Source organism: Equus caballus, chromosome 15 (genome assembly GCF_041296265.1).
Source record: "Equus caballus isolate H_3958 breed thoroughbred chromosome 15, TB-T2T, whole genome shotgun sequence".
Classification (NCBI taxonomy): domain Eukaryota; kingdom Metazoa; phylum Chordata; class Mammalia; order Perissodactyla; family Equidae; genus Equus; species Equus caballus.
In genome coordinates, this window is record NC_091698.1 from 28,534,436 (window position 1) to 28,550,987 (window position 16,552).

At 45.5% G+C, this 16,552-nt stretch overlaps 1 long non-coding RNA gene across 1 annotated transcript; it reads left to right on the forward strand.

Annotated features, from left to right (window-relative positions):
- The first annotated feature begins 4,932 nt into the window (after positions 1-4,932).
- On the forward strand, positions 4,933-10,580 carry LOC106781692 (uncharacterized). The gene is made up of 3 exons (XR_001378376.3): positions 4,933-5,111; positions 8,535-8,579; positions 10,128-10,580. It is a non-coding gene; the product is annotated as an uncharacterized lncRNA (long non-coding RNA).
- The last annotated feature ends 5,972 nt before the right edge of the window (positions 10,581-16,552 follow it).

Below are 16,552 nucleotides of genomic sequence, written 5' to 3' on the forward strand. Positions count from 1 at the left end.
TATGTTCATCAGTGATATTGGCCTGTAGTTTTCCTTCTTTGTGTTGTCCTTGTCAGGTTTGGGGATTAGGGTAATGTTGGCTTCATAGAATGTATTAGGGAGTGCTCCATCTTCCTCTATTTTCTGGAATAGTTTGAGAAGGATAGGTTTTAAATCTTCTTTGGATGTTTGGTGGAATTCTCCAGAGAAGCCGTCTGGTCCTGGACTCTTATTTTTGGGGAGGTTTTTGATTACTGTTTCTATTTCTTTACTTGTGATTGGTCTATTCAGATTCTCTATTTCTTCCTGATTCAGTTTGGGTAGGTTGTATGAGTCTAGAAATTTATCCATTTCTTCTAGGTTGTTCAAGTTGTTGGCATATAGTTTTTCATAGTATTCTCTTATGATCCTTTGTATTTCTTCAGTATCTGTTGTGATTTCTCCTCTCTCGTTTCTAATTTTATTTATTTGAGATTTCTCTCTTTTTTTTTAGTGAGTCTGGCTAAGTGTTTGTTGATTTTGTTAATTTTTTCGAAGAACCAACTCTTTGTTTCATTGATCCTTTCTACTGTCTTTTTTGTTTCAATATCATTTATTTCTGCTTATTTCTGATATTGTTTCAATATCATTTATTTCCCTCCTTCTACTGACTTTGGGCTCTGTTTCTTCTTTTTCTAATTCCATTAGGTGTCATTTGAAGTTGTTTATGTGAGATTTTTCTTGCTTATTGAGGTGAGCCTGTATTGCAATGAATTTCCCTCTTAGGACTGCCTTTGCTGCATCTCAAATCATTTGGTATGGTGTGTTTTCATTTTCATTTGTCTCCCGATAATATTTGATTTCTTCTTTAATTTCTTCAATAATCCATTGTTTGTTCAGTAGCGTGTTGTTTAGTCTCCACATTTTTGGCCCTTTCCCAACTTTATTCTTGCAGTTGATTTCTAGTTTCATAGCATTGTGATCAGAAAAGATGCTTGATATTATTTCAACCCTCTTGAACTTATTGATGCTTGCTTTGTTTCCCAAGATATGGTCTATCCTTGAGAATGTTCCATGCACGCTTGAGAAGAATGTGTAACCTTCTGTTTTTGGATGAAGAGTCCTATATATATCTATTAGGTCCATCTGATCTAATTTTTCATTTAATTCTATAATTTCCTTGTTGATTTTCTGTCTGGGTGATCTGTCCATTGGTGTTAATGGGGTGTTGAGGTCCCCTACTATTATTTTATTGCTGTTGATGTCTCCTTTTAGTTTTGTTAATAGTTTCTTTACAAATTTTGGTGCTCTTGTGTTAGGTGCGTATATATTTATAAGTGTTATGTCATCTTAGTGGAGCATCCCTTTTATCATTATATACTGCCCCTCTTTGTCTTTCTTTATCTGTTTTGCTTTGAAGTCTACTTTGTCTGATATAAGTGTGGCAACACCTGCTTTCTTTTGTTCATTATTAGCTTGGAGTATTGTCTTCCATCCCTTCACTTTGAGTCTGTGTTTGTCTTTGGGGCTGAGGTGTGTTTCCTGGAGGCAGCATATTGTTGGATCTTGTTCTTTGATCCATCTTGCCACTCTGTGCCTTTTGATTGGAGAGTTCAATCCATTCATGTTTAGTGTGATTATTGAAACGTGGGGGCCTACTGTTGCAATTTTATCACTTGTTTTCCCGTTCTTTTGCATTTTGTCCTCATGGAGAGCTGTTACTTTGTGTTATTGACCTTCTGCTTATCTCCTTTGTTCTGCATTTTGTAACCCCTTTCCTTTTTTTTGATTTTTCAGGAATGAGTTTCTTCCTGGACAATTCTTGAAGAGGAGGTTTTGTGGTGATGAACTCCCTTAACTTTTGTTTGTCTGGGAAAGTTTTTATTTCTCCTTCATATTTGAAGGATATTTTTGCTGGGTAGAGTATTCTTGGCTGCAGGTTTTTGTCCTTCAGAGTTTTGAATATTTCATTCCAATCTCTTATAGCCTGTAAGGTCTCTCCTGAGAAATCTGCTGACAGCCTTATGGGATGCCTTTGTAAGTTATTTTCTTCTGCTTGGCTGCCCTTAGTATTTCCTCTTTGTCATTGACTTTTGCTAGTTTCACTACTATATGTCTTAGGGTTGGTCTTCTTTCATTAAGAAAGTTTGGAGATCTATTGGCTTCTGTCACATGAAGTTCCATCTCTCTTCCCAAGTTTGGAAAGTTCTCAGCTATTATTTCTTTGAACAGGCCTTCTGCCCCCTTCTCCTTCTCTTCTCCTTCTGGTATACCTATAATCCTTATCTTGCATCTCCTAATTCAGTCGGATAATTCTCGGAGAGTTTCTTCATTTCTTTTTAATCTTAATTCTCTCTCCTCCTCTGCCTGCAGCATTTCTATATTCCTATCCTCCAAATTGCTAATTCTGTCCTCCATATTATCGACTCTACTGTTCAGAGAGTCCAGATTTTTCTTAATCTCCTCCATTGTGTTCTTCATCTCCAATATTTCGAATTGGTTCTTCTTTATAGTGTCAAGCTCTTTTGTGACATAGCTCCTGAACTCATTAAGTTGTCTATCTGAATTCTCTTTTAGGTCGTTGAGTTTTTTCATAATGGCAGGTTTGAAATCTTCGTCATTTAGGGTATAGATTTCATTGTCTTTGGGATTGTTTTCTGGGTGCTTATCATTTTCCTTCTGTTCTGGAGATTTAATATATTTTTCCATACTGCTTAATGGCGCGGATTTGTGCCTCCACATAGAGATAGAGTTTAGTCACTGCTTCCACTTGTTGCGACTGGTGTGTGTGTGGGGGGGCAGCTGTTTAGACTGCCCCAACCAGGAACCCTGTCCGCTGTTACTGACTGGGCCTGGACCCCTCCTTGTAGTCACAGTGGTCCTGTGGTGTTCCTCATTGGTTGTGGGGGCAATCGCAAGGGGGACCTCAGGCTGCTGGTACCTACTGCTGCAGCCCACCTAGATGCGCACCCTCCTTGTGGTCTGCAGTGGTGTTGTGGGCTTACCCATCAGCTAGGAGCAGGATCACCTATAATCTCCGATTTGTCCCTAACAGAGCCCACCAGAACACACTTGTCCACTATAGGTCCCAGCAGAGCTGTGGCTATCTTCTGCAGTCTGTCGTTAGCTCACCTAGCTGTGCTACTTTTGCCCCAGGGCCTTCCCGCCTTGCGATTGCCAGTCGGGACCTCTCCACTAGTGCTGTGCAGAGGCTTTCGCTGAGGCTGCTGTAAGAACCTGGAGTTCCCCCCTGGGCTACGTAGCCGTTTCACCGGAGCTCTACTCTGCCCCACTTCACTCTCACAGGATCTCTGGAAGCCCCTTGCCTCGTCTGGGACATGGCCAGAGTCTGTGGGCCTGGCCGTGGCTTGTAAGCTGCTGCCTTGTGGGGAATTCTGCTCTAGGGAGCTTACTGGTGTTCCAAATGCTGGGAGGAGCCTCCCTGCCAATGGTGAGCAGAGGCCCTCCCTGCTGGGGGGGTGCAGGACCCTGGTGCAACCCCCCGGGCCACAGAGCTGGGTGTTGGAGCTCCACCCAGTCCCCAAGTGCATCCATGGGAAGTCCGGGCACCCCCTGCAGTGACCCGTGCACTGGAGACCGTGAGCCCAGCGGCAGCTTGTAGTCTGGAGCTTCCCTGGGGGATCCGCCCACTGGGAGCTTCCCTTTGTCCTGGCTTCTGGGGGTGGCCTCCCTGCTAATGGTGAGCAGAGACTTTCCCTGCTGGGGAGATGCGGGACCCTGGAGCCTTCCCCCACACCACAGAGCCAGGCACTGGAGCCCCAACCGTGTCCCCAAGCACATCTACGGGAAGTCTGGGTGCCCCCTGCACCGAGCCGCACACCAGAGACCGTGAGCGGTCTGGTGCTGTGCTGGGCCCGCCAGGAACTTCTCTTTGTTCTGGCTTCTGGGCAGGGCCTCCCTGCTAATGGCAGGCAGAGGCCTTCCCTGCTGGTGGGTGTGGGACCCTGGGGAATTCCCTCTGGGCTTAGATGTGATCGCGGGGGGCTTGGGTAGGAGTGTTGTCACCTGTTTCCACCGTTGCTCCACTGGTGAGTGCACACTCCTGCCCTTGGTGTGTGGTGATGCTATGGGGGACTCCGCTGGAAGAGAGCCTCCTGCAGGAACTAGGCTGTCCAGGGGTCGGGGGTCGGGGGTCAGAGAGTTTTCACCTATTTCCACCTCCTCCCGGGGGGAAGTCCGTCCGCCTTCCGATGTGTAGTAGCACAAGACTTTTAGGCGTCTTGAGATGCTATCTGGATAGCCTTTGTTAATCGGTGAATGTCCAATTAGTTGTAGATTTGACAGGGGAGAGACAAAGAAGACCTCTCACTCCGCCATCTTGGTCCCACCCCTCTCACATTTACCTCATTTTAATCCTTTTAGTAACCTTTTGAAAGGCAGCTATTACTATCTGCATTCTACAAATGAGGAAACTAAAGCACAAGGAAAATAATTAATTAACCCAAAGTCTCATAGCTAGGAAGTAGCAAAGTCAGAATTCAGTCCAAGTCTGCCACCCCCTCCCACATTCTACCCAGAACCACGAACAGTCTGAACTCATGCTTCCCTCCAGTTTCCTTCTCCAACATCCATTGATGCCCAGACACCAGTCTGGGGTCCTTCCCTGAGCACTGGTGGATGGGAGTCAGACTGGAGCAGCCTACCCTGCGCCGCCTTTCCACTGCCTTCCTGGTTCCTGCTCTGCCTTCCATGAGCAGGGGGGCCTCCTAACTGGAAGATTCCTTTTACCACACCACAGTCATGAGGAGGAAAGAGAGGTTGAAAAAAACATAGAAAGAAGAACAAAGTTTTCTAGTCTTATTCTGTCAGAGCCACTTCACTCCCACCCTAGAAGTCCTGTCTACTTGGGCCAAGACTCACTTCAGAGCTCCCTGGGGTGTGGATGTTGTAGGGGCAGGTGAGGTGGAGGGGACAGCTTTGAGCTCTCCCAGAGGTTAAGGTTATAGAGTGTGTTATCAACAAATCATGTGGCACAGTAATTTGATGTTTTTATGCCTACTGCAGTAAAATAGACAGGATAAATTTTGTATAAAACCCTTTTTGTTCTTTGTATTTCAGATTTAATGAGTAATCCTGTGCTGGCCACCTTCCCCAGGCTCTGGGAGCAGCCTGATGTGAGGGACGCTCTCAGGGTGGGTAGGCTGCATCATGATGGAAACCTGACGGGCTCTGAAAGCAGTTACACTCACCACATTACTGCGTTCTGACACCTGCTCTACGTTGTTCTTTCCCTATTTGGATGATGTCTCCCAATCCTTGTCCATTGTCTAGCTAACTTGGTCTCATCCTTCCTTTCTTAGTATGAATGTTGCTTCCCCAGGGCCGCCTTCCTGACCCAATAAGTAGATGGCGTATGTGCTACATACACTATTGTGACCTCTTGGCTGTCGTTTGTTCCCTGACTTCAGATGGCCACTGACTGTGTCCTAAGAGCAAAAATCCAAAATAGTTTGTTACATAAATGAACTGAATTTTCAGGGGAGAGTCAGGGCATGTATATAATTTTTAATTTAATTTGATATATTCTGTCTGTGAAATAGCCAAATATTAGGTTGAACCATATAAAACCTTTAATTTTCATCTGTTGTTTTGACCTTCAAAAATGACAGTTTCATAAAGTTCAGCTTAATATATCAAGGGCAACAAACATTAGAAGACCCGTATGCCTGTGAGGCAAATACTCAGATAAGATGACAAATGCCCCAGGGGAGCATAATCCAGGTCCTTGGAGGTTTGAAGAAGGTGGCAGTGAGGCTCAGGAGTCTGATTCACTGAAGAGGTCCTCAGCGAGCTGGACCTGATGACAGGTTGAGGGCCCAGTCGGGTTTTGACCTGCTGAGAGGGGAGGGGAAGACATTACAGGTGGGAGGATGAGCACGAGCAGACATTCTGAGGCAGGAAGGATTAGAGAGCGCTCTTGAGAGAAGCGGATGATCCAGCTGGCACGTTTGGTGTCGTCTGTCGGTGGGCAAGGTCCATCTGAGCCTCAGCTGAAGGTGAGGAGTGTGGGAGGTAGGGGGCAACCCGTGAAAGTTTTTGCTTCAGGAAAACTCCTGGCAGCACAGAGAGGTCGAAAAGCACCCATGCAGGAGAGAGGTGAGCTGTGTTAGGAGGTGGCCCCTGTTGATAAGGAGGGAGGTCATTTGAGCCTGACAGAGACATGGAAGGAGGAAGCAATCATCTGCAGAGGTTTCTGTTAGACTTCTAAACTGATTTCATGTGCTGGTTTGGCTAGGGTAGGGGTGTCATCAGTAATGATGAAATCTTCAGTAGAAAAACAAGAAAATATTCATGGCATCCGATTACCCATAATTTCAGACAAATTCATTTGGCACTATTGCTAGATAATACAGAATTTCTCAGTCTTCCTTTATATAATCATTAGTATCACAACATTTATTCATTATACAAAACATACGTTCAGTGATTCATTCAATAAATATGTCATGAGAGCCCACGATGGCTAAGGCACTGTGCCAGGCTCTGGAGCATTTCTCTAGAAGTGGAACATTCATGGAATCTGGACTTTGTTGTCAGGACGAACCTTAAGACTAATCTAGCCTGAATTCTGCATTTCCTGATGAGCAGATGGCTCAGAGAAGTGCAGTGACCTGGCTGGCTGTGGAGCTCAGCAGTGGCCGGGCCAAGGCTGTCACTGCAGGTCAGCTCTGGGTGCATCCAGATATGCCACAGGCTCTTCTAGAAAAGGCTTGTGGGTAAAGTTGTTCATGGATATTATGAAGTGAAAAAAATTTTGAGGTGTAATAATAATATTTAAACATATATATTTATATTTGTACATCTGACTGTGGAAAGGTCTGGAAGAATAAACCCTAGGAAGTTAGCAACGATTACCTCTGGATCACGGGTTATTTTGTTGATCTGTATTTCGTTAGTTTTTCCACCATGGATTATTTGTATAATAAATGATAGAAATAAAAAGAGTGGTTTGCTCCTGCACCCTTGAGCCTTCTCCTCGTGGCGTCCTGTGTCACTAAGGATAAGCCAGGCTGTGTGGTGGTAGCTGCACAGGTGTATTTCTCACTCATGGTACCTTCCAGATGGATCAATGGGAGACCCTGCTCCATAGTCACCCGAGGGTGCAGGCCAGTGGAGGTTTCACTTCCTTATGGCATCATCTGGAAGGAGCGGCTTCCTCTGTTGCCAGTCACCCTCCAGGAAAAGAGAGAATGGAGCATCGTCCTTGGACTCTCCACTGCCCTTGCCCCGAGGCAGCACTGGCGCTTCTGCTCAGATTTCATTGGCCGGAACCAGTCACGTGGCCCCACTTAACTTCAGGGGAGCTGGGAGGTCTGGTCTTCTGTTTGCTCTGGAAGGAAGGGAGAAGGGGATCTTGGTGCGTAGTGGTGACTCCCCCACTTTTGCTGTTCCCCACTGAGTTACCATAAGTGAAACACTCTACAGCTGGCTGGGGCTCAGTGCAAGTGCGGTGGGACCTTGATGCTTAACTGACAAACAGTAGGCAGATTTCACCAGACATAAGTCTAAAATTGTCTCATGATATTCCCGTTAAGCCAGGTACCTTTTGAAGTTCACATTGTGAAGTGTGTGAGCCTCGCAGTGTGAAGTTAGCTAGGTTCAGTTTGTTGTTGGGGTTTTAATGTTAATGATGGCACCTGGCCTGTTTAGTAAGACACTCTGGCTCTCTCAGGGTCCTCTTCACACTCGCCGGGACCCACAGGCACAGCCGTCAATAGGGTGGAGAACCACAGTCCCGTAAGATAGTTCCTTCTCAGTAATAACAGACCATTCCAAGATGCGGTACGTGAGTGCACAGCCTGTGGTCTCTTGGTGGAAACTTCTCTTTTATTTCATGGAGCATCTCTTTCTTGGTGCCAGATGTCATGTTCACCCCAGGGCCTCCATACTGAAAAGTGCTGATGCTTTTGTGTGACCCATGAAATCAGGCCCCAACAGGAGGAAACCTGCAGACAGACATGAAACCGAGGCCCTGGAAGGAGCAGCCGGGAGACTGCACACTGCCCCACGCTCACAGTCTGCCCAGAACCGGCACTGAGTGCCTTCAGTTCACACTGCCGTGGGGTTAATGGAACTCTGGGTTTCTTATTTCTTCAGAGAAGCTTTGCGAAGCCCTTTGGATAGATTGAGAGTATTTACTTGCAAAGCTGTCCTTCAATTTATTCACCCCGACTGTTGTCATCATCATGGCAGACAGAATTGTAGAGAAGTATGGTATTTGGCAGTTTTCTTTTTCGTTAGTGTCTCACCTTAAAAGCTCACTAGTATTTTATTGTTCAGGTGCTGTGTTTTCATGGATGTGTTAGTGTTTCACTGATTCTGTTCTTAAATTAATTTTGACTTGTAAGAATCGTGGGCCCCTGAGGTATCTTTCTCGGCCCAGTCAGTCTGGTTCTGGGTTGTTGGAACAGGTGCCACAGACCCACTTCTTACGTGTGTAGGTTCTGTCCCATGTTTTTAGCCCTGTTCATGAGTTTCATTACAGTGACCTTGCAGAAGTGTGACGAAGACTTGTGAATACTCGGCTTACTATCATATTTCTGTTTTCTTTTTAGAGTTCGTGGGCTGAGAAAGAAAGCACATTGAAGAGATCAGAGAAGGTAATCTGATTTTCCAGCTGCACTTAATGTTTGCTGTGCTCACTGTTTGCTTGCACCTTCTAATAATGCCTCTGCTTCAGCTAAAGTAGCCAGAGTCACATCCCTCTGAATCAGGTCAACTGTGTCACTGTGGTTGCAGAGACGCTTTCCAAGAAGGGTACGGGTGATCAATTTCTAATGTGAAAAGAAACACGTCATCGAGACAGTCATTTCAGACCACTGAGTTTTATTGAATTGAGGGAAAGTTTCTAAACCAAAGTCTCCCAGTTGGCTATGAAATTTCTCTTGTTTTTAAAAAGCTCCTCTAGCTCTCAAGTCCATATCCGGTAAGGAGAAGGGAGAAAATTGTAAGCTGTGTCACACACTGAAAAGGTTCACGGCTGGTGCTTACATCGCCACAGAGGTGCGGTCGTTACCAACCAGAACTTGCCTTAGTCAGTGAGTGGGGGCTTCACGCTCCAACCCAGGACTCAACAGACTTGTTCAGTAAATAAGATAGTAAATATTCTTGGCTCTGTAGGCCCTGCGGCCTCTGTCACAGCTGCTCAACTCTGCCATTGTGATACACAGCAGCTACTGACTACGTAAATGTCTGAGCAGGCCTGTGTTTCTATAAAACTTGAGTTATAAAAAGAGGCAGTGGGCCACAGTTGACCACGGTCCATGGTTTCTGGACTTCTAAAGGGTTAATTATCTACCAGGAACGTGGGAGAACAAACCAACCAAAAACCCTAAACAGTGAAAAAAATTCACATTGTGTCTTTCTTTGAGTTTCCATATGACCAGTACCATCTACACTTTGCTAAAATTGGCAGATTTGATGCAATTCTAGCACAGCAGTGGCCAAGGTGCTGGGCCTCAGGCCTGTAGAAATTGCCCCCTACACACGTGCTGTGCTGGGAGAGGTGACATATGTGTGCAGACCCTGCTGCGCACAGACATCTCCACCGTCGGCTGCTGTGCGCTCTGAGGTTCCCACCCGGCCTGTCGGTGTTGGGGGTCACTGACTGTGCTGATACGGCAGGCCTCATGTTACCTGGGGAGGGTCTGACCACACTGCTCGTTGGGTCTCCTTTCTCTGGGTCTCGTGTGGAACGCTTGCTCCCCTTCTCTTCTGACAACTCGACAATGTCTCTGATGCGCTGTAACCGAATTAAGTGGACACAGCTGACTTCACATTGTGCTTTAGTCATATTTACCTGGAGCCACATCCTTGTCCCCAGAATTAGGTTTCATCCCCCGCTTTCCTTGATGGGATGTGTGGAACAGCCTCGTGGAGCTTAGGAGACGCCCAGGTCTCAAGGAGCCGCTCCCGGACTCTTGGGGAGAAGTGCTCGCCTCTGCTCCGCGGTGACTCTTGCTGCTTCCGCTGCACAGAGCGCTGTTTCCTGACTGAGCAGCTGGTTCAGAGCCATCACCTGCCAGGCACTGCTGGTCCCTCTGTCCCTCCCATTAGATGTCTTCTAGTTAACAGAGTTCATAAATTTAGCACTGAAAATATGACGATGCAGATCCTTTCATAGTTGCTTGTGGTTCTGGTGTCCCCAGAGAGACAAAGAGCTCCTGAAGGCTGCGCTCGTCCTGGTCTACCACGACTGCGCGCTCCCTCTCCTCCAGTCGACACTCCTGCCCCCGTTCAGGTGGGCGGAAGGAGAGGCTGAGGCTGCCCGCTGGAAGGTGATCGCTGACTTCCTCACAGAAACCCGAGAGAACGGGGGCGCCCTCCACGCTCTGCTGTCCCCAGATGGGCTCCATGACCCCTTTGACGTTTCAGAGCAGACCTATGACTTCTTGGGAGAAATAAGAAAGAATGCAGCCTGACAGCGTGGCCCTGATGCACCCTCCACGGTGACCTGAATAAAGCGACAGAAACCAAAGTAACGGTCGCATCATGAGTTAGGCTTTACTCTTTCTTGTACAGCCCACATTCCATTAGAAATATTGATCTGATAATTGGAGTATGTTTTAATACAATAAAATAAATTCTTATAAAGAATACTATTATATCTCAATTTAAAGAGAAGTTTTTTCAAAAGACCAAGTAACAAATTTAATTTGACTGTATCTATAGATTTGTGTAAAACCAAGATTTCACCAAAAGCTAAATTTATGATTATTCAAGAAAATGAAAATACAATCTACACAATGGGAGAAGATATTTATAAATCAAATATCTGATAAGAGTCAAGTATCTAGAATATATAAATATATGATTATTGCTAATAAAACTTATGTTGTGAAATGAAGGGAAAATCAGAGCAATCTATTTGAGAAAGTAGTGTTATTGATCACTTAATTCAGTCTAATATTTGAATGTGATTTAACCTAATTAGGCACAAAAGCAAAATCCTATCTTGCCTTTTTGAGTCCCTTTAATAAGTGCTCTTAAAGAGAATATAGGCAGTACACTCTTTGACATCAGTTTCAAAAGAATCTTTTCAGACACTATAACTCCTCAGTTGAGGGAAACAATAGAAAGAATAAACAAATGGGACTTCATCAGACTAAAGAGCTTCTTCAAGGCAAGGGAAAACAGGATTGAAACAAGAAAACAGCCCACTAATTGGGAAAAAATATTTACAAGCCACTTATCCGACAAAGGGTTAATCTCCATAATATACAAAGAACTCACACGGCTCAACAAGAAAAAAACAAACAACCCGATCAAAACATTGGCAGAGGACATGAACAGACATTTCTCAAAAGAAGATATGAATATGGCCAACAGACACATGAAAAGATGTTCATCATTGCTAATCATCAGGGAAATGCAAATCAAAACTACACTAAGATATCACCTTACACCCGTTAGATTGGCAAAAACATCCAAAACCAAGAGCGACAAATATTGGAGAGGTTGTAGAGAAAAAGGAACCCTCATACACTGTTGGTGGGAATGCAAACTGGTACAGCCACTATGGAAAACAGTATGGAGATTTCTCAAAAAGTTAAAAATTGAAATACCCTATGACCCAGCCATCCCATTACTAGGTATCTATCCTAAGAACCTGAAATCAGAAATCCCAAGAGTCCCTTGCACCCCTATGTTCATCGCAGCATTATTTACAATAGCCAAGACGTGGAACCAACCTACATGCCCAGAAACTGATGATTGGATAAAGAAGATGTGGTATATATACACAATGGAATACTACTCAGCCATAAAAAAAGACAAAATTGGCCCATTCACAGCAACGTGGATGGACCTCGAGAGTATTATGTTAAGCGAAATAAGCCAGTCAGAGAAAGATGAACTCTATATGACTCCACTCATAGGTGGAAGTTAGTATATTGACAAGGAGATCTGATCGGTGGTTACCAGGGAAAAGGGGGGGTGGGGGGAGGGCACAAAGGGGGAAGTGGTGTACCCACAACATGACTAACAAAAATGTACAACTGAAATCTCACAAGGTTGTAATCTATCATAACATTAATAAAAATAAATAAATAAGTGCTCTTAAAAAAACAAACAAAAAAACAACTTTCAGGCTTTGAGGAACGAGTTACCCCACCCCTGCGTCAAAGAACAAAGATTTTAGTGCATTTCAAATAAACTTGTGACTGCTGGTAAAGTGTCCCAGTCCTTCACCATTCGTAATAATGGTACAGCGGGCATTTATTGAGTGCCTACTGTATGTGTCCTCAATTAACTGGGTTAGTCCTCACAACTATTGTAAGAGGTAGATACTGGGTTTTTCTAAATCACTGCTGAGGAAATAGGCCGGGCTGGTTAGATAGTTTCCCTAAGGTCAGAGCTGGCAAGAGGCACAGGTAATATGCCAAGTAGAGAAGCCGTGTGTCATTTCCTACAGCCTAAGATGTTCCCCTCGTCGGTGCAAATCTTTAAGAACTGCATGTGAAGATGAAACATGAGACGGCTGTTTAAAGAAAGACATGATCAAATTTGAAGGAATTTAACCTAAATGATCAGAGTACCAACTGAGGGACTTTTTTTGACAGCAGCTGCCTTAATAGAGGCGTTTGGCTTAGAGCTCCAGCATGTTAGGAAACTTCTGGGCTGCATCTCAGAAGCTCACCCTACACTCTTCCCCTACACTGAACTTGGGCCTTCATCTCAGAAACAGACATGGGAAGAGAGGGTCCCCCACAAACGTGACAGGAGAGCTTGGCCTTGGAAAAGACCTTCCACTCCGTCTCCAGGAGCTGATTCTAGAGACTCGGTCCCTCTGCGTCCCCTCCACCCTCAGGGACAGGGAAACTGAGCCTCCAGACACTGCCCACTTGCCAGTCACGATGTGGTGGCCCCATCCCCTCCCAGGCGAGACTCCCCTTCTCTGGGACCCTGGCCCCCCGGCTCCTGCTGGCCAGAGGGAGAGGGTTTCTGCCTTCGAGTGGAGACGGCGAGTGCACAGGGCCTTTCCCCACTCCATCGCTGAGTCGCCTCCTCTCAGGCCCCTGGGGTCTTGTTGGAAGGAAATGAAACCATGTCCCTCCCCACTGTGGAGGGCATTTTTCTGTAGAATCTTTAATTCCTGAGTTCCACCTTTTCATTTTTTAATCATCTGGCTTATTCTTAGCACGAAGCCAGAGGTGGGGCATTCCGAGTGAGAGAAAGTGTTGCCGTGCATCCCTCTCGGTGAACGCACAGCACGAGGGGAGAGAGCCTTCCTCAGGGCGTCTCCTCACGGACTGTCTCCCGTGTTCATGTGAAATGTGTCGTGACTGACGGGTGTGGGCAGCTTTATGGTTTCTGATGCATGAGAAAAATATGGGGACATGAGAGAGACAGTTTCAGTAATGCTGGGGCCAAAGAGTGAGGCACAGAGGCAGTTGGTCTAACCAGAGGGGACAGTCCCACAGGGGCAGGGCGTCTGCCATTGAGAGACTCATGTTTTCTCTTCAGTCAGGGGCATCTTTTTTTTTTTTAAACAATGAAACCTGTCTGATGCCCTGTGTACCCAGCAGCTTCTGTCCCTCCACGCCCCCTCCTCAGGACAAGGTAGCCCCAATGCACTCACAAGAGGTCCCAGGCCCAGCCCAGGACTCCCACAATTCCCTTGGAGATTGATGTTAGGGTCGGGGAGATGTGCTCCCAGAGCTGGTGCTGAAAGGGAGCCAGGCTTCTGGAATGTTGTCCAGCCCTATAAGAGCCCAGGGGTCTTTGGCTTGTGGTCAACTCCCTGGTCTATTCTGGCCTCTCACCTCCTGCTCCCTTTCTCTCCTGAAGAGGCCATGAATCCTCCATAAATTCTAAAGTGCTCTTCCTCCCCAGGCCAGCAGCAGTGGAGCCTCACCAGGGATGGGGGGACATGTCCATGTCTGCGTATTGTTTGTGAGATGAGAACTGCCTGTCCCAGAAAGCCAGGGAGATGTCATGAAAAGGAGAACCTGAAGCTTGTGTATCTTTCAGCTAAGCTGGACAGAAGTAAGTGGAGGTGTTTAGTCTAGAAGGTTCTGACAGCATCACTCAGAACTGAGCCACCCCACAGTCATGAGCTCTCAATCAAAATTCATGAAACATAGGAGAGAAAAAGAGAACAGGAATGAAAGTTAACAGAAACCATAGACTGCAGAATCAGGCTACCAAAACTGAAATAATGGAATTATCAGATATGGCATATAATGAATATGAATATAAAGGGAAATGAATATAAAATGAATATCAAGCAAAATTATTAAAGGATATCCACACTTTGACATATTGTATCACTATCTCATAAACTGCAGAACACCAAAGATAGAGAGAAGACTCTAAAAGCAGCCAGATAGTGAAGACAGAGTCCAACAAAGGAGCAGCAGTTCAATTGACAGCTGGCCTCTCAGCAGCAACAATGGGAGCCAGACTACAGTGGAATAACATGGAAAGATGTAGAACACAGGGGGAAAATGTCTTGGAAGTGCTGAGAGGAAATAATTGTCAGCTGAAAAATAAGGACATTTTCTGACAGATCAAACTGACTACTACCAACTGACCTTTCCTAAAGAAACTACTAACAATTGAACTTCAGGAAGAAAAAACATAATTCCCAAAGGAATATCTGAGATGCAAAAACATCTTTATGACTCAAGGTAGGGAAAGATTTCACAAACTTGACTAAAAAAGTACAGTCTGCAAAGGAAAAGATGAACATATTCAACACATTAAAATGTAGGACTTAGTTCATTAAAAGGCACCATAAAATGTATGACACATGTGCTGGCAGAATACATCTGAAATATTTATAATAGTCAATGAGACCCACATTATTAGAAAGAATTCCAAAGAATCAAGAAGACAAATGTATAACAAATTTGTAGTCAAAGAACATCTTAATCATTGGAGAGGCATACCATGTTCATGGATCAGAAGATTCATCATAGTAAAGATGTCAGTTCTTCTTAAATTGATCTATACCATTAATAAGATCAAAATCCTAGCAGATAAATATTGTTGTTATTTACAAGCTGATTCTAAAGTTTATGTGGAAAGGCAGCAGAACTAGGGGAGGGGATGAGCTATCTCCTGAGATGGGCAGAAATGTGAGTCACCTGCACTGGCAACTCTTTTGATTACTGTAACTTTATAGAAAGTGTTAAAATCTGGTATTGTGATTCCTCCAAACCACATACTCAGGAGCCATCCTTGGCTCCCCCTCTCAATCAACACAAATCTCCAGTGGTCTCATAATTCAAGTTCTTCCTCTTTTTTGAAATTATTTTATTACTTTATGAAAGATAAACTCCTGTGTAACCAGTATTCAGTGTAAGAAATAGGACATTATCCTGATCTTTGAAGGGCTCTGTACCCTCATTCCCAATCCCGTAACTCTCTCTCAGAAGGTGCTGAGGCAGGTGGGTTCTGAAGGAATTTGGGAGTGACCATGGGTTCAGATTCTGTACCTGTTGGATTTGAGGAGCTTGAGGGGCAGGGCCAGAACTAGGATGAAGCAAATGAGGAGTCTAGGGACAAAATTAATGAGGCGCTCTCTCTCTCAGGGTCATGCAAGTGCAGGGTTGGCCCCCACAGAGGGACGTCCAAGTAGAGACGTCCAGTGGGCAAGTGGACGTGTGGGGCTGAAGGCCGCAGGGAGAAATGGACTGAGGGGGGTTCCTGGGATTGCCAGCCTCTGTGGCACCTAAAAACGCAGACGTAACAGGAGTGAGGAGGGAGAGCTGAGGAGGCTCACAGTGACGTCCCGAGGAGGCCCAGGAAGGAGAGGGGCTCAAAACGTCTGAGACAAACCGACGACAAAACACTTGGTGCTCGTGTCCATCTTCTCTCCAGGCCTCTAACTAAACACGCCGTCTGGTGGACACTTACTTCCTCCCCTGGGCTCAGCAACATGCGGCAAGCCCAGCCCCAAAGCAAACAGAGGCAGAGCCCAGACAGGACAGGACAAAGGTGTGGTTTGTCCATCAAAGAAATAATCAATGGCTGGACAGAGTTGAGAGCTGACTAAGCTGGAACCGAATCGCCGAGCTGGTTACTGACCCCAGGGCATCAGATACTATAACTCTGGAGGCTCCAAACCAAATGTCCTCAGGACCAGGCAGGCACTGTCAGTGGGTGAAGGCAGCCAGGAGAAGGAGAGCACTATTCCACAGGGACAGTGAGCAACAGGGAAAGTGCAACACTATGGCATAGGGTTGGAGGAGGGGGGATGTGGTCCACTGAGGACTCTAGATCCTTTTTAAAGAGACAGTCACAACTTGTTTCAGCCTACTCAGCCCTAGGAAATGAGTTCACTGTGGCCAGAATTGTGGATTTCTCAGGAAATGTCTGAAATCTGGATTTTTGATGTGAAAATGTTTGATGTTTTAAATGTTCGCAACTGCGGCGGGCCCTGTGACTGAGTGGTTAAGTTCACATGCTCTGCTTCAGCAGCCCAGGGTTTTGCTGGTTCGGATCTTGGGCACAGACCTAGCACCACTCATCAAGTCATGCTGAGGCGGCATCCAACATAGGAGAGCCAGAAGGACCTACAACTAGAATATACAACCAGGTATTGGGAAGGCTTTAGGGAGAATAAAAA